Source organism: Saccostrea cucullata, unplaced genomic scaffold (assembly GCF_032062105.1).
Source record: "Saccostrea cucullata isolate Sc308-1 unplaced genomic scaffold, CSIRO_AGI_Scuc_v1 ctg3291, whole genome shotgun sequence".
Lineage (NCBI taxonomy): Eukaryota > Metazoa > Mollusca > Bivalvia > Ostreida > Ostreidae > Saccostrea > Saccostrea cuccullata.
The window spans coordinates 25,864-49,471 of record NW_026938581.1 but is presented as its reverse complement, the minus strand read 5'-3'; the positions used below and the strand labels follow the sequence as shown (position 1 = coordinate 49,471).

The 23,608-nt window shown below is 32.6% G+C and overlaps 2 long non-coding RNA genes across 2 annotated transcripts; one reads left to right on the top strand and one right to left on the bottom strand.

The window, feature by feature from the left end:
- Positions 1 to 11,654: 11,654 nt before the first annotated feature.
- Positions 11,655 to 13,877, bottom strand: LOC134250707 (uncharacterized). Its single transcript, XR_009988570.1, has 3 exons — positions 13,781 to 13,877; positions 12,488 to 12,901; positions 11,655 to 12,007 (listed from the first exon to the last, which is right to left on the bottom strand). It is a non-coding gene; the product is annotated as an uncharacterized LOC134250707 (long non-coding RNA).
- Positions 13,878 to 13,886: 9 nt separating this feature from the next.
- Positions 13,887 to 16,992, top strand: LOC134250706 (uncharacterized). The gene is made up of 4 exons (XR_009988569.1): positions 13,887 to 14,822; positions 15,002 to 15,114; positions 15,401 to 15,468; positions 15,761 to 16,992. It is a non-coding gene; the product is annotated as an uncharacterized LOC134250706 (long non-coding RNA).
- Positions 16,993 to 23,608: the final 6,616 nt, after the last annotated feature.

The following is a 23,608-nucleotide window of genomic DNA, read 5'->3' as shown; positions in this document are numbered from 1 at the left end:
CAGTTTAGGTTGCAAATGCAGTATTTGTCACTTGGACTGTTAGTGACAATGTATCTATTAATTATGACGTATTTTCACATCTAGTCAATGCACTATGACGTCATAAATTGCGTCATTTTCCTCATATCCTGTAAATTTCTTTGAAAATGACCTAAAGTTGAAGTTTTTTTTTTCAATATTTCATATAGAGCACAACCTCTGATCCAAAATATGGCAATACATAAAGAAAGGTCTATTTCTGAAGATCAAAAAACATGTCTTATTTTTTGGATCATGGGCTGTGCTCCTATTTTAAGTCTTTGTTGAAGGTAGTCAAATATGCATATTTTCTGCAAATTTCAAGAACATCGCAATTTTTCAAAGCCTGTTTTCTAATAATTGGATTTTCAAAACAAAATTTCATTATAGAACATGAGAACACCAAGTGTCTACTTTATTTTGATATATGAAAATGAAAAGAGGGTGATAGTTAATTAATTGATATAAGTACGGTGCCATTTTACGCATAAGATGGCTCATGCTCTTTATGACGACGACGATGACAACAACATCGACGACAGATAACGGACAAATTCAATGAGAAAAGGTCACTTGAGCCTTCGGCTCAGGTGAGCTAAAAGGGTATTTATTTTATATCTTGTCAGAGAAATCATATAATTGTGAAGAAAATTTTAAGCATCCTTAGATCCTTAGTTAAGTATGTAGTAGTTCAACCTGGATAGAGAAAAAGTGGATATAACAGGCCACAATATAGAGCAAATAAGAGACCCAAAGGCCTTGAATCGCTCTTTTTTATAAAATTTACTTCCAAATATCCTGTATAAGGAAAGCCTCTTATGATCATACATATTCAGAAAAATTTCCGTTTATATTTTTTCCTAATTAAATCGGTACTGGACTCTTTCCCAAAGGGTAAAACAACAAGAGATATTTGTAAAACACTTATGTCCCCCTCCTCCTAATTAGATTTTTTTTAATCCAAGGGCATAAATATATGTCAAAATCTTTGCGATTGCACCCAAAACATAATTTCAACTAGATATTTATCAAATAAACCTGTATATAACATTTCATTGCTGTTCATGCAACCAACCTCTGCAAAGAACCCGAGCGAAATCTGCAAAAAATTTAATTCTTTATAATTCAAAGGGGATTACTTTATAATACTACTCAAAAATGGCGGGACCCAAATCAAACCTTAACCTGTTTATTCATCTGATAACTCTGCATACCAAATTTCATTTCCGTATGTGCAACTTCTGCAAAGAAAACAAGAGGCCCATGGGCCTTATAGGTCACCTGAGCATCATGCAACAACTTTAAAAGGATTGAATTTGGTTCATGTTTTAAACTAGACATCATGGCATTCACAATTTTGAAAGAGGTACTATTGCTAGTCGTAACTGTACACTTAACTTGTTTGGTTTGGTTATTTAATACCAATAGACAGAGTAGGGGATTAAAAAAATCCATTTCGACTAATCAGTAATGTTCAGCAATAATCAGTTTACTGCCACTACCACACATGAACCCCTGACCCTTGGTTCACACATTTCACGATTTTGGAAAATGCACCGTTGCTTATCAAAAGTATTTTATTAATACAAAGGAGAAGTCATTTTCAGTATATAAGTAGAGCCACTATCCCCCTCCCCCACTACCATGGTACCCCTGTTCCAGGGGCGTTGAAATTCACAATAAAGGAAGAATGACACTTGCTCATCATAGCTATATAGGTAGTTCGTCTGCTTAATACCCAGGAGCAGAGAAGAAGATTTTCAAATAATATCTGCATTTTCTCTATATAACCAATAGAGCCCAAACCCTAACAACAGAACCCCTAAACCTGAGGTCATAAAATTCACAAAGGCATTCTTCTTCATCATGACTATGTACTAAGTTAGTTTATTTAATACTCAGGAGCAGAGAAGAAGATTTCCAAAGAATTAATGTATTTTCACTATATAATAGATGGAGCCCCACCGTAACACCAGAACCCTGACCTTGGGGTCATATAATTCACAATTTTGGTAAGAAGCATTCTTGCGCATCATTACTATATACTTAGTTAATTCGTTGAATACCCAGCAGCAGAGAAGAAGATTTTCAAACAATTTTTGCATTTTCTCTATATAATCAATAGAGCCCCAACCTAACACCAGAACTCCTGTCCCTGGGGCCATACAATTCACAATTTTGGAAGAAGCATTCTTGCTTATCATAACTATATAGTTACTTAGTTAATTGATTAAATACCCAGCAGCAGAGAAAAAGATTTTCAAACGATTTCCCATTTTCTCTATTTAATAAATAGAGCCCTGCCCTAACAACAGAACCCCTGACCCTGGGGCCATAAAATTCACAATTAGTGAAGAACCATTCTTGCTCATCAAAAGTACGCAGCACTGTTAAGGCCTACTATGAAAAATCAACGGAAAATATATGTGCAAAAAGGGGGATATTATTTTGAATTAAATTTATTTCAATTAAGCTGTTTTATTATCACAGAACGTTAATACCTATGGAAGTAGCATAGTATTACCCACTCTGTACTATATGAAGTTAATCCCATCGATGGACAGTCACGTGATGAATGCAAAGTACGTGTACTGAATGTAGGTCATTTACAAATCTCAATATCGCAAGGGCATACCCTAGTTGAAATTAAAAATTCAAGCTATTAATTGTTTCTGCACACTTTGTAGTTTCTGAAAAGTGCTGCTGCTTTGAATAGAATTTGCGTTTTAATAGATAAATTTTCAAGTAAATAGGCCAATGTCAAAAAATATAAGACTTTTACAAAATATTTTGTGTACTTATGAAATCACGCCTTCGATTTGAAGAAAGCAGCAGCACTTTTCCAGTTAAGGATTATATCCTTTATCTATGTTCAAAAAATGATTAAGATCTATGCAGTGTATGCCCTTGCGAAAGTACGATTTTATGGTGCATCTCGATGTAAAATATACGTAACCTGTACTTAAAAACAACACATAATTAATAAAATACATTTTCTTGAAAGTTCATGAATAATCGCACTAAACAAAGGATCTACATTGGTATTAATCGACTATTTAAAACCTGTCAATAATATTCCGTTTTATTTTAAAACACATTTTTCATTGTTAAAAAATTGCTAAATTTGCCTCTCACAGTACATGAAATACGTCATGTTTACCAAAATGACGTCATATATACAAGTTCATCACAATCAGTGCTTTGTTTAAAACTAGCTACACGGGATTTACCTAGCAACGTTTTTTAATGCATTGATAGGTTTTATTATTGTTTATTAAGCTAATACAGTTAAAAGTTGCAAATAATTTCAGTTTCAGGTATTATGAGAAATACATAAAAGTCATATTTTTGTGTGACGTCACAGTAAACTTTTCCCGTATAAATTAGGCCCCGCCCCCTAATTCAAGCCTTAACAATGCTGCGTACATACTTAGATAATTCGTTGAATACCCAGCAGCGGAGAAGAGGACCTTTAAAGAAATAATGCGTTTTCTCTATATCATCAATAGAACCCCCCCCCCCACTAGTACTAGAACCCCTGATCCTGGGGCCATGAAACTCACAATTTTGCAAAAAAACATTCTTCCTTATCATGGCTATGTCCTTAGTTAGTTTATTTAAGGAAAGGATTGCACGGGTCCGTGAAAAAATTCTGCCCAATGATTTTTTCTCATTTTTACTTATAACGTTCCTAATGTCAATGATACCATTACATCAAAGTATCATGAATGGTTATCAGGCTTATAAGGAAGTTATGGTTGCCATGGTAACTACCAATTTTTAATCTTTTGATAGTTATGAGGTGAATGTTTTATAATGCTTTACACGCAACAAAATTGAAGCAAATTAAATATTTTCTGCAGATATTTAATAATATGCTTTATATTTATTGAAAATAAAAACTGTTTCGGAAATTATTGAAAAATGTAGTAATGCCATTGTTTTTGGAGGAAGTATTAATTGTAAATTTGCAGTAAAATGTTCACCTCAAAAGCAGTTTTTAACGTCTAAACAAAAAAATGCCCAATGAATTTTTCTAAAACTAATATATGATGTAATAGTCATTATAAGTGAGTTATGGTTAAAATATGAAGTAAGGTAATCGGATTAAATTTGAAGCTACACGCATTTCAGTACCCCCCTTTCTAGAATATTGAAAGATTTAAGATTTTCATATGATGGTTTGCTGTTGGACCTTAAATATGCATAATCTGTTTAAAGACAATAAAAGTCACATTTATAGATAAATAAATACTTTTTCCCTGAAAATCTGGCAGCTGATGCTCATTTTATATGTGATGAACAATGATTTACTTATCACCGACAGTGGTCACGAAAATAACTCTTTTTTCCAAACTCAGTTTTTCATCTCAAAAACACTCATTTTGTAACTATATCAGTATAAATAAATTATATATTATAAACTAGTTCACAATCCTCAAAGGCCTTATTCTTCATGCTTTGAACGCTCAACGATTTTTCTTCTTAGTGACCTGGAATCGGGGGGGGGGGGGGTTCAGACATCTGAACACATTGAATGAAAAGAGGTTATTTTACATTGTACTTGTAACTGCATTATATATATTTTTTTGATAAAGTATTCATCCATGAATTATCTTATAGACCAAATTATAGTAATTCTAAATATTTACATTTACAAATAGTTTTCCTTCCAATTCTTTTCAAGTAAACTTGTACACTTCATTTTCTCCAGCACACGGATGAGCGCTATCTCCATTGTGACATAATTGACGTCAAATTATAGATCTACTGTTTTGATTAAAAATAATCATTGATTTTCAAAATAACTTTCCGTCGCTTTATGATATATGCTGGAGTGAAACATCTATGTTCATGTCCATGTGATTAAAAAAAAAACATTTTTCAAATGTATTCCCATAAGCATGATGAGTTCACATGTTTCTTTTATTTATATATGTACATATCTTCCCTAATATTCTTTCAGAAGAAGTGTGTTGTGTTTCAGAACGACGTTTAAAACGTTTTACAGCAATCGTTTACAATATATGATTGAATGTTTACACAGTCGATGTCACTGCTGAAAATGCTTGAGATCTTATAGGAGAAAACAAAATCCTCTGCGATATTTTTTTAAAGATTTGTCTTCTAGGCATAAGTGGTCTTCGCCGTAACACGTTTATCAAAATCGCCTTCGTTCATCAATATTTATACATGTATCTAGTAAAACGCCTTGCAGTGAAATCATTTGAGCAAACGCTATTTCAATTTTGTTTTAATAATTTAACACTTCTAAACATCTCTCATAAATATGGATTTCAACCCGAATTTCCTCGTTTGGGATCGATTCAGGAATGTTAGTATTCCCCTCTTCAACATTTACAGAGTATGTTGTACAATGTAATAATATCACTGCATGAAAATTTGGCTTTACAAAACAAGTAAAGATAATGTAAATTTATTATTTACAATGCCTTTAATTGGCTTTTCTGAAAAAAGTCAAAGTTGGAAAAGGTGACCTTTACATTAACTTTACATGCACTTAAATATGATGTAATGTCCCACTTTATCTTGACTTTACAAAAAAGTAAAGTTAATATTTACAACCATTAAACACAGTATTTAGGATATATGAAATCTGATAATTACAGATCCTAAATTTAATTAAATGCCATCTTTAATAACCACAATCTGATATTTACAAACCCTAAATTTAATTAAATACCATCTTTAATAACCACAAAAGTTAATAAGCTATGTTTTCCATTCCAGTGAATGAAGCCTTATTCAAATTATAAATAATTATAAAGTTTTTTCTTCCAAATTGATAAGTTTTGGAAATGTAAACATCATAATTAATATACAAAGTAACAAAAAAGCTGACTTTAACTTTGTTTATTACAATACAAAACATTTCTTTTTACAAACATAAGATCAAAATCATCAAGATTCTTGGCAGTTTATGTTGCCCTCATCCTATCCTGCAAATTACATACATATCTAAGACAGAGTACATTTCACGAATGTTTTTTTTTTTGTATGTGTCACTGACATGTTTTATAATAAAACCAATTGTACATTCTTGAATTAAAATTGTGAATCAACATAAAACTATGTACTCTTTCTTGTGGATATTGTTTTTAGTGGAAATCAACAACTGTCAAAATGGTTTTGTCACACCTCCATTTTCTGAGTCCAAACCTTTTCCCCTTGTGCAGGCATTTTCCTAATGCTTTTTCTAAAAGAAAAAGAAAATCTATAAGTATTTTTTCAGTGCCACACATAAGTATGAACATTTTCAAAGGCGTCTGTGTTATCAGAATTCAAAATACCATGATTTATAAAAATAAAAACAAAAAAAGCTAAAAGGGTAATTATTTTTTATCTTGTCAGAGAAATCATATAATTGTGAAGAAAATTTTAAGCATCCTTAGATCCTTAGTTAAGTATGTAGTAGTTCAACCTGGATAGAGAAAAAGTGGATATAACAGGCCACAATATAGAGCAAATAAGAGACCCAAAGGCCTTGAATCACTCTTTTTTTATAAAATTTACAGCCTATCACTTCTCTTTGAAGCTTCAAAATATCCTGTATAAGGAAAGCCTCTTATGATCATACATATTCAGAAAAATTTCCGTTTATATTTTTTCCTAATTAAATCGGTACTGGACTCTTTCCCAAAGGGTAAAACAACAAGAGATATTTGTAAAACACTTATGTCCCCCTCCTCCTAATTAGATTTTTTTTAATCCAAGGGCATAAATATATGTCAAAATCTTTGCGATTGCACCCAAAACATAATTTCAACTAGATATTTATCAAATAAACCTGTATATAACATTTCATTGCTGTTCATGCAACCAACCTCTGCAAAGAACCCGAGCGAAATCTGCAAAAAATTTAATTCTTTATAATTCAAAGGGGATTACTTTATAATACTACTCAAAAATGGCGGGACCCAAAACAGACCTTAACCTGTTTATTCATCTGATAACTCTGTATACCAAATTTCATTTCCGTATGTGCAACTTCTGCAAAGAAAACAAGAGGCCCATGGGCCTTATAGGTCACCTGAGCATCATGCAACAACTTTAAAAGGATTGAATTTGGTTCATGTTTTAAACTAGACATCATGGCATTCACAATTTTGAAAGAGGTACTATTGCTAGTCGTAACTGTACACTTAACTTGTTTGGTTTGGTTACTTAATACCAATAGACAGAGTAAGGGATTAAAAAAATCCATTTCGACTAATCAGTAATGTTCAGCAATAATCAGTTTACTGCCACTACCACACATGAACCCCTGACCCTTGGTTCACACATTTCACGATTTTGGAAAATGCACCGTTGCTTATCAAAAGTATTTTATTAATACAAAGGAGAAGTCATTTTTCAGTTTATAAGTAGAGCCACTATCCCCCTCCCCCACTACCATGGTACCCCTGTTCCAGGGGCGTTGAAATTCACAATAAAGGAAGAATGACACTTGCTCATCATAGCTATATAGGTAGTTCGTCTGCTTAATACCCAGGAGCAGAGAAGAAGATTTTCAAATAATATCTGCATTTTCTCTATATAACCAATAGAGCCCAAACCCTAACAACAGAACCCCTAAACCTGAGGTCATAAAATTCACAAAGGCATTCTTCTTCATCATGACTATGTACTAAGTTAGTTTATTTAATACTCAGGAGCAGAGTAGAAGATTTTCAAAGAATTAATGTATTTTCACTATATAATCGATGGAGCCTCACCGTAACACCACAACCCTGACCTAGGGGTCATATAAATCACAATTTTGGTAAGAAGCATTCTTGCGCATCATTACTATATACTTAGTTAATTCGTTGAATACCCAGCAGCAGAGAAGAAGATTTTCAAACAATTTTTGCATTTTCTCTATATAATCAATAGAGCCCCAACCTAACACCAGAACTCCTGTCCCTGGGGCCATACAATTCACAATTTTGGAAGAAGCATTCTTGCTTATCATAACTATATAGTTACTTAGTTAATTGATTAAATACCCAGCAGCAGAGAAAAAGATTTTCAAACGATTTCCCATTTTCTCTATTTAATAAATAGAGCCCTGCCCTAACAACAGAACCCCTGACCCTGGGGCCATAAAATTCACAATTAGTGAAGAACCATTCTTGCTCATCAAAAGTACGCAGCACTGTTAAGGCCTACTATGAAAAATCAACGGAAAATATATGTGCAAAAAGGGGGATATTATTTTGAATTAAATTTATTTCAATTAAGCTGTTTTATTATCACAGAACGTTAATACCTATGGAAGTAGCATAGTATTACCCACTCTGTACTATATGAAGTTAATCCCATCGATGGACAGTCACGTGATGAATGCAAAGTACGTGTACTGAATGTAGGTCATTTACAAATCTCAATATCGCAAGGGCATACCCTAGTTGAAATTAAAAATTCAAGCTATTAATTGTTTCTGCACACTTTGTAGTTTCTGAAAAGTGCTGCTGCTTTGAATAGAATTTGCGTTTTAATAGATAAATTTTCAAGTAAATAGGCCAATGTCAAAAAATATAAGACTTTTACAAAATATTTTGTGTACTTATGAAATCACGCCTTCGATTTGAAGAAAGCAGCAGCACTTTTCCAGTTAAGGATTATATCCTTTATCTATGTTCAAAAAATGATTAAGATCTATGCAGTGTATGCCCTTGCGAAAGTACGATTTTATGGTGCATCTCGATGTAAAATATACGTAACCTGTACTTAAAAACAACACATAATTAATAAAATACATTTTCTTGAAAGTTCATGAATAATCGCACTAAACAAAGGATCTACATTGGTATTAATCGACTATTTAAAACCTGTCAATAATATTCCGTTTTATTTTAAAACACATTTTTCATTGTTAAAAAATTGCTAAATTTGCCTCTCACAGTACATGAAATACGTCATGTTTACCAAAATGACGTCATATATACAAGTTCATCACAATCAGTGCTTTGTTTAAAACTAGCTACACGGGATTTACCTAGCAACTTTTTTTAATGCATTGATAGGTTTTATTATTGTTTATTAAGCTAATACAGTTAAAAGTTGCAAATAATTTCAGTTTCAGGTATTATGAGAAATACATAAAAGTCATATTTTTGTGTGACGTCACAGTAAACTTTTCCCGTATAAATTAGGCCCCGCCCCCTAATTCAAGCCTTAACAATGCTGCGTACATACTTAGATAATTCGTTGAATACCCAGCAGCGGAGAAGAGGACCTTTAAAGAAATAATGCGTTTTCTCTATATCATCAATAGAACCCCCCCCCCCCACTAGTACTAGAACCCCTGATCCTGGGGCCATGAAACTCACAATTTTGCAAAAAAACATTCCTCCTTATCATGGCTATGTTCTTAGTTAGTTTATTTAAGGAAAGGATTGCACGGGTCCGTGAAAAAATTCTGCCCAATGAATTTTTCTCATTTTTACTTATAACGTTCCTAATGTCAATGATACCATTATATCAAAGTATCATGAATGGTTATCAGGCTTATAAGGAAGTTATGGTTGCCATGGTAACTACAAATTTTTAATCTTTTTATAGTTATTAGGTGAATGTTTTATAATGCTTTACACGCAACAAAATTGAAGCAAATTAAATATTTTCTGTAGATATTTAATAATATGCTTTATTTTTATAGAAAATAAAAACTGTTTCGGAAATTATTGAAAAATGTAAAAATGCCATTGTTTTGGGGGGAAGTATTAATTGTAAATTTGCAGTAAAATGTTCACCTCAACAGCAGTTTTTAACGTCTAAACAAAAAATACCCAATGAATATTTCTAAAACTAATATATGATGTAATAGTCATTATAAGTGAGTTATGGTTAAAATATGAAGTAAGGTAATCGGATTAAATTTGAAGATACACGCATTTCAGTACCCCCCTTTCTAGAATATTGAAAGATTTAACATTTTCATATGATGGTTTGCTGTTGGACCTTAAATATGCATAATCTGTTTAAAGACAATAAATGTCACATTTATAGATAAATAAATACTTTTTCCCTGAAAATCTGGCAGCTGATGCTCATTTTATATGTGATGCATAATGATTTACTTATCACAGACAGTGGTCACGAAAATAACTCTTTTTTTCAAACTCAGTTTTTCATCTCAAAAACACTCATTTTGTAACTATATCAGTATAAATAAATTATATATTATAAACTAGTTCACAGTCCTCAAAGGCCTTATTCTTCATGCTTTGAACGCTCAACGATTTTTCTTCTTAGTGACCTGGAATCGGGGCGGGGGGGGGGGTTCAGACATTTGAACACATTGAATGAAAAGAGGTTATTTTACATTGTACTTGTAACTGCATTATATATATTTTTTTGATATAGTATTCATCCATGAATTATCTTATAGACCAAATTATAGTAATTCTAAATATTTACATTTACAAATAGTTTTCCTTCCAATTCTTTTCAAGTAAACTTGTACACTTCATTTTCTCCAGCACACGGATGAGCGCTATCTCCATTGTGACATAATTGACGTCAAATTATAGATCTACTGTTTTGATTAAAAATAATCATTGATTTTCAAAATAACTTTCCGTCGCTTTATGATATATGCTGGAGTGAAACATCTATGTTCATGTCCATGTGATTGAAAAAAAAAAAAACATTTTTCAAATGTATTCCCATAAGCATGATGAGTTCACATGTTTCTTTTATTTATATATGTACATATCTTCCCTAATATTCTTTCAGAAGAAGTGTGTTGTGTTTCAGAACGACGTTTAAAACGTTTTACAGCAATCGTTTACAATATATGATTGAATGTTTACACAGTCGATGTCACTGCTGAAAATGCTTGAGATCTTATAGGAGAAAACAAAATCCTCTGCAATATTTTTTTAAAGATTTGTCTTCTAGGCATAAGTGGTCTTCGCCGTAACACGTTTATCAAAATCGCTTTCGTTCATCAATATTTATACATGTATCTAGTAAAACGCCTTGCAGTGAAATCATTTGAGCAAACGCTATTTCAATTTTGTTTTAATAATTTAACACATCTAAACATCTCTCATAAATATGGATTTCAACCCGAATTTCCTCGTTTGGGATCGATTCAGGAATGTTAGTGTTCCCCTCTTCAACATTTACAGAGTATGTTGTACAATGTAATAATCACTGCATGAAAATTTGGCTTTACAAAACAAGTAAAGATAATGTAAATTTATTATTTACAATGCCTTTAATTGGCTTTTCTGAAAAAAGTCAAAGTTGGAAAGGTGACCTTTACATTAACTTTACATGCACTTAAATATGATGTAATGTCCCACTTTATCTTGACTTTACAAAAAAGTAAAGTTAATATTTACAACCATTAAACACAGTATTTAGGATATATGAAATCTGATAATTACAGATCTTAAATTTAATTAAATGCCATCTTTAATAACCACAATCTGATATTTACAAACCCTAAATTTAATTAAATACCATCTTTAATAACCACAAAAGTTAATAAGCTATGTTTTCCATTCCAGTGAATGAAGTCTTATTCAAATTATAAATAATTATAAAGTTTTTTTCTTCCAAATTGATAAGTTTTGGAAATGTAAACATCATAATTAATATACAAAGTAACAAAAAAGCTGACTTTAACTTTGTTTATTACAATACAAAACATTTCTTTTTACAAACATAAGATCAAAATCATCAAGATTCTTGGCAGTTTATGTTGCCCTCATCCTATCCTGCAAATTACATACATATCTAAGACAGAGTACATTTCACGAATGTTTTTTTTGTATGTGTCACTGACATGTTTTATAATAAAACCAATTGTACATTCTTGAATTAAAATTGTGAATCAACATAAAACTATGTACTCTTTCTTGTGGATATTGTTTTTAGTGGAAATCAACAACTGTCAAAATGGTTTTGTCACACCTCCATTTTCTGAGTCCAAACCTTTTCCCCTTGTGCAGGCATTTTCCTAATGCTTTTTCTAAAAGAAAAAGAAAATCTATAAGTATTTTTTCAGTGCCACACATAAGTATGAACATTTTCAAAGGCGTCTGTGTTATCAGAATTCAAAATACCATGATTTATAAAAATAAAAACAAGGAACAACCTAATTCATAAATAAAAAGTTCTAAAATGACCTTTAACCTCAAAAAGCAAAAAAAATGCAAATTTATGAATTTAATGAGTGGAACTCTTGTTATTGACATTTCATATGAAGAATCAATGGTTAGGTCATGTATCCCTTATCACAAAAAGCCTATACATTACAACTTGAGAACTATGTATTTTTTTAAGGGTTCTATACAAAAACAAAGAATAAATCCCTGAAACATTGGGAAATCAAAGGTTTCCTGACTACTCTGTTGTCAGTTTACAAAGAGAACAATATAGTGCTACATATTTAGTTTAGCTGTACACGTATACAGAATGATACTCAAGTTATGATTTAGGATATATGTACCTTTTTCTCCAATCGCATGTTTCAGCTCATGAACTTTTTCCTGATATGGAACAGTAAAAGGACTTTAGGTGAGAGTTCCTCAAATTGAAGATGACAATCATGCTGAAATAGAATTTGTACAGTGATTAACATTTTCTGCATATGGACAAATTAATATAAAAAATTATGAGTTTGAAACAAACCGCTGCACTTGCTCACCAAAGAATGAATTGATTTTGAAAATTAATACACAATGCAATCATAAATAATAGCTATGAATTAACAAACACCCTTATGTTATTTTTCTATCAAGAATAATCTAAAATTAGTTCTGAAACAATACTTGCCATTTATAATAAATATGAAAGTTGAGAACCCGCCTCTTCTTCATGACAGATCTTTTAATTTTCTCATGGTAGGCTCTGTAGCTTGAGACTATACAAAGGAAATTGAACATTTTTTTTTTACAAATATATGACGATATTGACTCCCGAGCAAGTCAAGCACTAAATAATGTAAATGTTTGTTCAAGTAACAGATTTCATGAAAGAAGATGGGCGAACAAGACGGGCAGAATGCCTATCGTGTCCAAAATTAAGAAACCATATTAAATATGTGAATTGATTATTTAAATTAGCTTATGATTATTAAAATTTTTGAAATCATGAGAAAAAAATACTTTTTTGAGAGTGAAAAAAATCTCGTAAAAAATGTCTTTCATAAAATTATTAGATTGTGTTCGTGGGATTCGAACCCTAGCAATAAAAAACAGACGTATCAATAACATACTACTTTGAGACTAATGCGTTAACCACTATACTACAACGCTCATGTTGATGTAAGGCATTTAATTCATGTTTGTGATATGACCCGCGACTTATCGGACTTGAAGTATTTCTCGGAAACATGCTAATGTTGTGTCATAAAAGTGAACTTTTAAGGTATAGTGGGCCTTCTCTCCATGTTTTTGAAAACCCAAAAATGTGTATTTTATTGCACACTTTTAGGATCATCTTTCAAAAAAATGGAGAGAAGACCCACCCATATTGAAAAAAATTGTTTAAGTATGAGAAAATGATCGTTTTTGTTCTTTTTAGTGTGTGTAACCTTTTTCATAGGCTAATATTTTCAGTCCTTGTAAAATTTTTGTAAATTGTAGAGATTTAACATAAATTATACTTTAATATTAGATGAGATATGACATAAAATTTGGATATAATTGAGATTAATTTTTTTCCCTTCTTATCAGTCGCGCTATAGGCATTTTTCTCGCCTTATACGCCCATCTTCTTTATTATAAAAATGTGCTTGTACCAAAGAACACTGGGATCCTCAATCTGGGTAATCATGTTTTGCCGGCTTCCTCGCCCTGTCTTGAAGTTTTCCCTTCAACAATCTGCATACTGAATTCACTACCTGCATGTGTTTAAAGAAAATGGACACAGTTTAAAATACAAAATAAAACAAACTTATTTGTCAAATTTGGAGTTGAAACTCTTAGCCAACTCTAAGTTTTATGACATTTGAAAGTGTAAATTCTCTGTGATAAGCAAAAATCCGGTTTTCAGTTTCAAATTCCCGGCATGATTTGGTTTTTACTACTCATTTTAGTCCCACTCCAGAATATGTTTATCTTTGTCTTGTTTAATTCATACACCTTTACAGAATTAAGTGACGCACATAAACAATAAATCCCCAAATTGTCAAAAATACTTATCTAATATCCTGGCAGTAAATAACATACAAAGCGTCATTTTGCGTGAATTTGATTAGATTCCTTCATTCACAACATGCACAATGTACTGATCTGAAAGTGAAAGTGAAAACGGCTGGAAATCGTAAACAAACCTTTAGAGCATGCCAACCCGGGAGTTCGAGCAGTTGTCAAGGCAAGAATCTTCTTAAATCTAGATGAAGTATCAAAAAATTACCGCTGGTTTCAAACTTCGTCAAAATAACGATGCAGACCCGCTCAACTTGATTTGAAATGATTGGCTATTCAACCGAATACACAGTGCCATATTTGGGAGGGTTACTGTTCAGAGTAGGTCGTTCGTTTTACATTGGAGAAGTTTACATATTACGTGAATGAAGAGGATAACATAATACTGAGCTGACAACGGTGTGTAAAGTATTTTTTCAGTGTAGTTTCGATACAGGCTGTAAATGTGCTGGAGATTTTATTGATGTTGAAGCTTGAAAACAAAACCAATAAACGTAGGACTTATTCACGGCAATGTATGGGAACCAGAGCAGGGAACCAGTCTAGAATGCAAAGAAAATTCCGCCAAGTAAACAAAGAAAGAGCTTTGGGGTGTTGTCAGCTGTATACATTTTGTACGACGGTGACTGCAAGGTAATACATGTGTCTTTTTTGTTGCGAATAATTCATTTCATTTTATTATGGAAATTTATCCGTCCCAACACTGACAGAAATATAATTAATCTGACTTCAAAATTCCTTCCTCTGTTCCCCCAAGTACATGTAACACTCTTCGCTCTCATTTTAAAAATTTCCATTGTATATTTTTGTAGTTGCAAGGAATGTGGATCTAATGCATGCTGCTAAGGATGGAAAGGTCTTGTGTTTATTGGTCATGCCTGAGACTGTGAGACACCAGTCACAGTTGTACCTCATTCCATTTTAGGTAATGTATTTTGATTTTTTTTAACTAGCGGGAACAATGCATTTTTCATTCAATATAAATGTAAAATTCTAGAGATGAGTTTTTTCAACATTGTTGGATACTTACTTCATGATTTTATGTAAAGAATATATTTAAATGATTTCCTCACATTTTTTAAAGAGGCCAGGTATGGTGAAGAGATAGTTCATTTTTTATTCAAAATTTCATTTTCCATGCATTTGTACAGGGAGTCTGTATGCACCTGAGGTGAGTGTCAGATTTAATTTTGAAGGTGGATTACTTTCAGATGTTGTGATGAAGATAGTTGAAAGAGATTATCAACATAGAACCAGTCCATATAAATGTGCAAGTCAGGTGAGAACTGGCCTTCAACTGTAATCAAGAAATGTTTATATATTGCTTAGCTCAGTGAAAGCACCCCACAAACATTCTAAGTATCTCAGTAAGTTTAATGGATATTACAGATGTTACATATGTTTGACATTGAGTTGCTTTGTCTATATTTCCATTATGTTTAGTTATACATGTTTTAAGTTACTTAAGTATGTTTCAAAAGCTTGTGCTTTAATTTCAATTGAAGTAATAATGAAAACCTATCTAAAAATTGTATTGTTTTTCTTTATAATTTTGAAAATGATTTTTTTAGGACTTGTACAGCACCTGAGTACCCAGATGACTGTTGAACTAATTGGTGAACAAGAAGTTGTCAGAGAGGGGAATCCAATACAGTTGTCAAGAATATATACTTTTATCAATGATATGATCAAAAATTTGTAAACTTGTAGTGATTTAGAATATATTATCTGTAATATAACTCTTCATTACTTAATTGTTCACACGTTATCATCTTATTTGTATATTAATCGCCCCCTCTTATATAACTCCCTGCTGATCCTAATGACTGTGTATTGACTCTTGATCTTAAGGATCTTATAATGTGCTCCTGATCGTCAGGAGCAGATCTTGAATATATCTATAGTGCAACAGAATTTTAGAATAAGATAAGATGATGGAAATATAGAAGACTTAGTAGATAGAAATGTTAGAGATAGATAAAGCTACATACTTACTTGAGATATTACCTTATATTTCTCGGATTTATATGTACACGTGAATATTTTACTTGAATTTTATTTTTTGTGAATTATTTTTCCTGATTTTTCTATTTGTGATGTGCTGTGTAAATAAACTGTAGACTAGAGTTTCGGGATCTGTTTTCAAGATATGAGGAACAAGGATAAATTGATTTATAAATGCAAACTGACATTATGAAATGTGTTGTAAGACTGCCCGGTGGGGCGCTACAAGCTAACTAGGAAATATCTTAGAGATTTATAGATGAACATGCAAGCATTCATAATTTTGTATGTTATTCAGCCAGAGAGTTTTTGCACAAATTCAATTTTCAGTACAGTAATTTAAACTGGATGTGTAATTTTCAGTACAGTTATGTAAAATGAATATGTTACTTATTATGATTGTCAGTTTCTCAACAGGACATAATTGTAGTTTATTTATATGCAGATTTGCAGAACAAAACACACAGAACTTTTTTTCTCTTTGTGCATCATACACTTGTAAACCTTTTACACCACCATGATTACATATTTAACATATTTATTTTGTCGACGTGTAAAATTAGCACACACATGAAAAGCGTACGCGTATAGCTTGATACATACACAAATACACATGCATCTGCAAAACCTATTACATATTTTCCAAGGTGTGTGAAGTCGAGCACATACATGAAAATGTGTGAAGCTGGACACATACACAAATACACATGCATCTGCCACAACCTATTACATATTTTCCAAGGTGTGTGAAGTCGAGCACATACATGAAAATGTGTGAAGCTGGACAAATACACATGCATCTGCCACAACCTATTACATATTTTCCAAGGTGTGTGAAGTCGAGCACATACATGAAAATGTGTGAAGCTGGACACATACACAAATACACATGCATCTGCCACAACCTATTACATATTTTCCAAGGCGTGTGAAGTCGAGCACATACATGAAAATATGTGAAACTGGACACATATGCAAACACACTTACATTTACCACAGACATAAAAACATTATCTAAACTTAATCAAGCACAGACAGGCTCACGGGGTGAAGCTGGACTCGTACATGATCTCATGCATTTTGCAAACTGCATCCTCGTATATATTCTATTAGATTTTTCACCATTTTTTGAGTTTGTGAATATGTATAAAATGCATCATTTTGCATTACAAGTTGAAGATGTTATTAGCCTGTATATAAGTGCAAATGAAATAGCCTTTTATGTAATTTTTTTCCACATTCTATTCAAACTGCAAAGTTTAATTTATAAATGTACATGCACCATTAAGAATAATTAATGTACCGGTATTATATTTTAAAGTAAAATGAGACCTCCATTTCAAAAGCAGAAATGTGAAATTTATACTTATCATCTGTATTTTTTTTTTTCAATTTTTTCTCTTATGTATCTGAATGTTTAAAGGAAATCAAAAGACAAAGATAGCTCAATATAATGTTTATATTCAAGGTTATGACTAGATATTGTTTGTGCTGTATATCTGACTCATCATTTGATGAGAAGCAAAAATGCAGAATATTTTGGATCATTTTTGTTTGGAAAATGAAAATTATCAATATGCCAATTTTTCCCATTGTTATATTGTTAATTACTCTATCATTAATATCAATGTACATATTAAAGATCTATGCCATCCAATTCAGAGATTTGTAGGCAATCCTGGTGCAGATAATATTTTTTTCCTGTGTTTTGTAGTATTGCGGGAACACATTGTATGTGAGGAACCTATATTAATTGTTTTGGTTGTATATGTTGGCATGGCCAAAGGAAGGCCAATGAGAAATGAGTATTCAGTAAGGTGTTCAAATCATTCTAAGCCAGTGCTCTTCAATAAACACAGTTTTATTTTTTGCTTTATATATAATCTTTATATCATATTTGTATAAATATACTGGTAATGGAAATAACAAAAGTGTTGTAATGTATTTTAATTTGGATTTTTTCATACATGCAATTATTATCGGATGTTCCTGCATTTTTAACTATTGCACCGAATGCACGTCCGGCATTCTCCTTTGAGACATTATTTACATAGCGACGGACACAGGTTTTCCATAGTAAACCATCTATGGTTTTTGCCTGGGCGGTTTTTAATGTCAGTGATAAGGGTACAATTTATTAAATGTAAAATATTTTACAACTGCATTGCAGTGCTTTATTTTAAATATTTATATATTGTTACATGTATCAAAATAAATGCCAGCTGCTTCAACTAAGGTAACCTGGCTTACAGCATAGGTGTTGTATTATTTTAGGTGTAGTCTGTCAAATAATGATGAGTCGAGTGTTTGATTCTGTAGATGACCATTTCTAATACTAATTTCAATTGGAAATTGATTCTAGATAATTAAAAAAATATTTGACGTTTTTCTTAAAGTTCTGGGTACTGACTAGATTAGATTCTTTGAACAAACTGAAAATCCAAAGAATAAGTGAATTAGACAATAGTCAGCATTTAAATAAGACTTTTATAAAATATGTATATTTAATGAACTTTAATATGGCATTAAAGGTGAAAGGTTATATTTAATTATCTTTTCGTGAAAGTAAAGGTTACCTTTTCACCTTTACTTTTTGTAAAGTTAATACAAAGGTGACCTTGCTTTTTGGAGCACCTTTAATGAAATTTACTTTGCAAGTAAAGTTTTGTAAAGGTGTTTTTTCAAGCAGTGAATATTTATTTTTAAATACATGTTCAAGATAATTTTCAGCACTTATTTTGATTATTTAATAATTGCATGCAGTGGACTGTGCCCGAAACGATTCCCACAGTGCCAGCGAGTTGTCAGCTTGTAAAAAAGGTGAGAACCACCTCATTTTTTTTTTATTTTAAAGTAACACAAATGACCTAACATTGTTTTTATCAACTTATATCTTTTAGCATAAAACTATAAAAAATATTGCATCTGAGAACCACCTCATTTTTTTTTTATTTTAAAGTAACACAAATGACCTAACATTGTTTTTATCAACTTATATCTTTTAGCATAAAACTATAAAAAATATTGCATCTACTAAAGTAAACAAGAGGTTTATATTCTTAATTTTTAATTTCCTTATCCTAAAAGTACATAACAATGGATTCTGACAAGTAATCTAAACAGTGGCGGATTTAGGGGGGGGCGCGGAGCCGCACCCGGCGCCCCCCCCCCTAAAATTGTCAAAGTAAGCGTAAATCACAGTTTCGTCTAGAAAATGTAAATATGTCTAATTGGTAGACCTCATTTTTACCCTACAAAATCTCTAGAATCCAGGAGCTTCCGGGGGCTTCGCCCCCTGGGCCCCATTAGGCGGCCCCCAGACCCCTTGCCTAATTTTGCCTAAATAAAAACAATGCAAGATAGTGAATTTCTATTCTACACTGACTATACTGAACTGTCAGGTTGAAATAACCAATTGTCTTTACAGTCTTGTAGAGTCTTATTTTGTTAATTGTCATATATTTTTGTTTAAATATGCAATAGATATTGATTATAATACATCCTAATGGTCATCTTTTCTTTCAGAAATTGTGCCTGCAAAGTTTGAAGTGACTATGGAAATGATCAATATTGAACTTTCTGAACCTTCCTACTTAAAGTGAATCCGTTCGTGACTGACATAATCATTTATTTGGCTACCCTCTAACATAACGCCATATTTTATTTGTTTATTATTGTGAGTTTCATGGGATATCAGTGAGGAAGTGATTCAAGTAGATACTTGAGAAATTTCGGATCTAACTTAATTAGGGTCTTTGGCATATTCGGTGAAAATACTTATAGCATGTGTTGATTTTATGGATCTTTTTTATCAATGTAGTTATGTAGTGGATATTTTGTACTAAATACATGTGTTTGTCACTCTAGTCTATTCATTAACTTTGTACGATAAATGTACATGGGCAACTGGAAGTTCTTTGTAATTGCAATGACCTCTCCCAATATCATTTAGTCAAATGCCATATTTTAATAAAATAAATAGTTTGTTTTATTACAAGAATGTCGATCAGTGAGAATACTTTGAAAAAATGTGCTTACATTGTACATCTATAAGTGTATATGTAATATTATATATATTTGTTTCAAAACACATTGTAAAAGAAGCGAATTTTTAATTTTGAAATATAGATTTGATCTATGATAAATTGTGATGTTATCATTATTTCAGTTTTCATTGTATATTCCTGGGATTTCTTATATTTCCATGGAATTCCATAGATTTCTTAATATCCTTGTACACAAATATGTTGGGACAACATTGGGTCAACATCAGAATTGTAAATTTTGTATGACATTGGGCCAACGTAGCGCCAACATGTCGGTGCAACGTTGCGTCGATGAGCAAAATTACATTGGCCCAATATAAATTTTCCGACATTGGGCCAACATAACTGACAACAGTGGCCCAACGTTGGACCAACGTCAGAATATTGTTCTATGACATTGGGCCAACGTTGCACCAACATGTCGCCGCTACGTTGCGCCAATGATCAAAATTACATTGGCCCAATATACATTTTCCGACACTGGGCCAGCATATCTGACAACGGTGGCCCAACGTTGGACCAACGTCAGAATTATCGTTCTATGACATTGGGCCAACGTTGCGCCAACATGTCGGCGCAACGTTACGCAGATGAGCAAAATTACATTGGCCCGACATCATTTTCCGACATTGGACCAACGTAACTTACAACGTTGGCCCAACATTGGGCCAACGTAAGCTTGCTATCTGGGTAGAACCCCTGACCCTGGGGCCATGAATTTCACAATTTTGCTAGAAGACTCAATGGTCATTCTATTCATATTAACAGTTTGACTGCCTGATGTCCAGGAGTAAAGAAGAAGATTTTTAAAGATTGCACTAATTTTAGTGGTTTTGGCCCCACCTCGCAGGTCCCAGGGGGGCAGGGACCATGAAATTCCCAAATTTTGTTCCCCTTTACCAATACATGCTTTTTCTAAAATTTGGTGGAAATTGGTTCAGTGGTTGCAGAGAAGAAGCTGAAAATGTTCAAATGTTAACACACGACGAACGACGCACGACGACGGACAAAAACGGATAGCAATAGGTCACCTGAGTTTACTCAGGTCACTTAATAAATGGAAACTGCAAATAATTGTCATTTTCTTTAGTCCAAGGGACATAACTAATTCAAAAATGGCGCAATCTTCCACAAATCAAAATTTGACTTGAATATTAATCTGAAAATCTGTATACTTAACTTCATTTCCGTATTTGCAACATGCTGTGAAGAAAATGAACGCAAAGTAAAGGGACCGACAGACCCACCGACAGACAGCAGCAAAGCAATACACCATCCCTTCTTTGAAGGGTGGGGGGCATAAAATTTGTCTCCCATTTAAAAAGTTGGGGCCCTTCGTTTAACGATTTCAATAAAATTTGACATGCTTGGTTGAAACTGACTCAGTGGTTCTGGATAAGAAGATAAAATTGTGAAAACATTGACAACAGCAGAAAATCCATGTTCAATCCATGTTCATTGTATACTTTTTTGTATATTATGAAAAATATGAATAAAATACTTGAAATACTTCTTAAACTACAAAGCAGAAAATGGACATTTATATCAGAAAAGCTCATTTAAACGTCTGCTTCAGCTGAGCTAAAAGTTTACGCATACCACACAATGGCCATAACATTACCTCTTTGGGTAATTGGCTAAGAAGAGCTTAATTCGGTCTCTTTGTTCAAATAGTATTTAGTTTTTTTGTTTTTTTTTCAAAAAGTTCTTACTGTGTGACATGCCTCTATTGATATGATTCACTTTGTTCACCATACAAATATTATAGCAATTAATCACAATCAATGAAGAGAATAAATAAAGAATACCTTGGATGCTTTCTATCACATCAAAGACATCAGTGTGGATATCGACTCCTCTAGTTGACCTGATATTTTTCTTGATTTCTTCCAGGTCAATGTCCTTAAGTCTCTCTAACAATGTGGTTTTACCACTACCAGCACACCCTATTATCATCCCAGAGGCGTGGTACATGGTTGTCTTCCCTTTCTTAAGATTCTCAATGAAATTCTTCACAGATTTATCTCCCCTTAAGATGATCTGCATTGGTATTCCAACTATAATAACAAAACTCTAATATAAAAGAAATGTGACTGAGTCAAACAGCCATAACAATAGCTTTCATATTTATGAGACCTTAACTTCTGTAAACATAGTGATTTATCTATCCTTAATCAGATTTTAAATTAAAAGCAGAAAAGACAGATGAGAAAAGGCAGACGGGCAATTTTTCTTAATTATATTAGAATACCTTTTCCGTTAAGAATCGGTATATTTTTTAAAGCAATGAACATAAGCCAACACATGCAACAAAATAAACATATTCAATTTGATCTATATAACACAAGTTTAACTGGGTACTGTCATCGTCGAAAACCACGGCCAAAATATACGCTCCTCTCCCACCTGGCCGTGGTTGAACGAGGATAGAATTCTTCATAGCTCATTAAAATTTTGACAAATGCGATTAAAGCATAGTCGGATAATGAACTTTATCGCGACCTTAATATCCAATCGCAATATAGGAAATATTTCTGGTATACTGTTGACGTCAGTTGTTGATTTCAATTGCGATGGAAACAAAACTTGCCACTGACTGAATATGACGTCACAATAGAAAGGCGAAAATATTCAAGATTACGACACTTTTTGTTTTCAAGCAGCCACGGGTAGGAGAGAGCTATATGCGGACTCCGGACCGTGGCTGGAGACGATGGTGTATTGTAGACGTATTTTTTTCCACGGGGTCATAATTCATAAATTTCAATTTCTGTTAAATCCACAGGTAGAAAATTACGCGGGTTTTCTAGATTTTCACTGTATTCCTTAAATCATAATATTAAGTAATCTTGGGAAAATTTCCGCGGAAAATCTGTGATCGCGTACATAGCGTAAATTAATAGCATTCGGAAAAAAGTACTTCTGCAGTATTTACTGGGTAAGCTGTTATTCCAAGTTTAATAAATTATAGTAACAAAATCCTAATAAGAGATCCATTGAGTGCTTTTTATTTTGTTTAAATGACGACATCAATGCAAAGGATTGAGAGAAGAAAAAAATCTGAAAAGTTCAGTTACAGAAATCACCGACAAATAATTCAATTCATCACCCAACAACACCTTTGTTGTTAAATTTCATATGAGTAACTACACATATGGGTCAGATGAGCTAAAAATAGACTTACGTTTCCTAAATACGGCTTCACGGAATGATTGGTCCTCCATTGTTGGGTTCGTGAATATATCCTCTCCAAGTCTTTCTAAAAAGTCCTCATTTTTTTCTGGCAGCAACCAACAGCAAACTTCATTCTCTCCTCTCTGATAATTCCATGTTCTACAGTATTCGGCAATGTTTTCTTTGTCTGCCCAA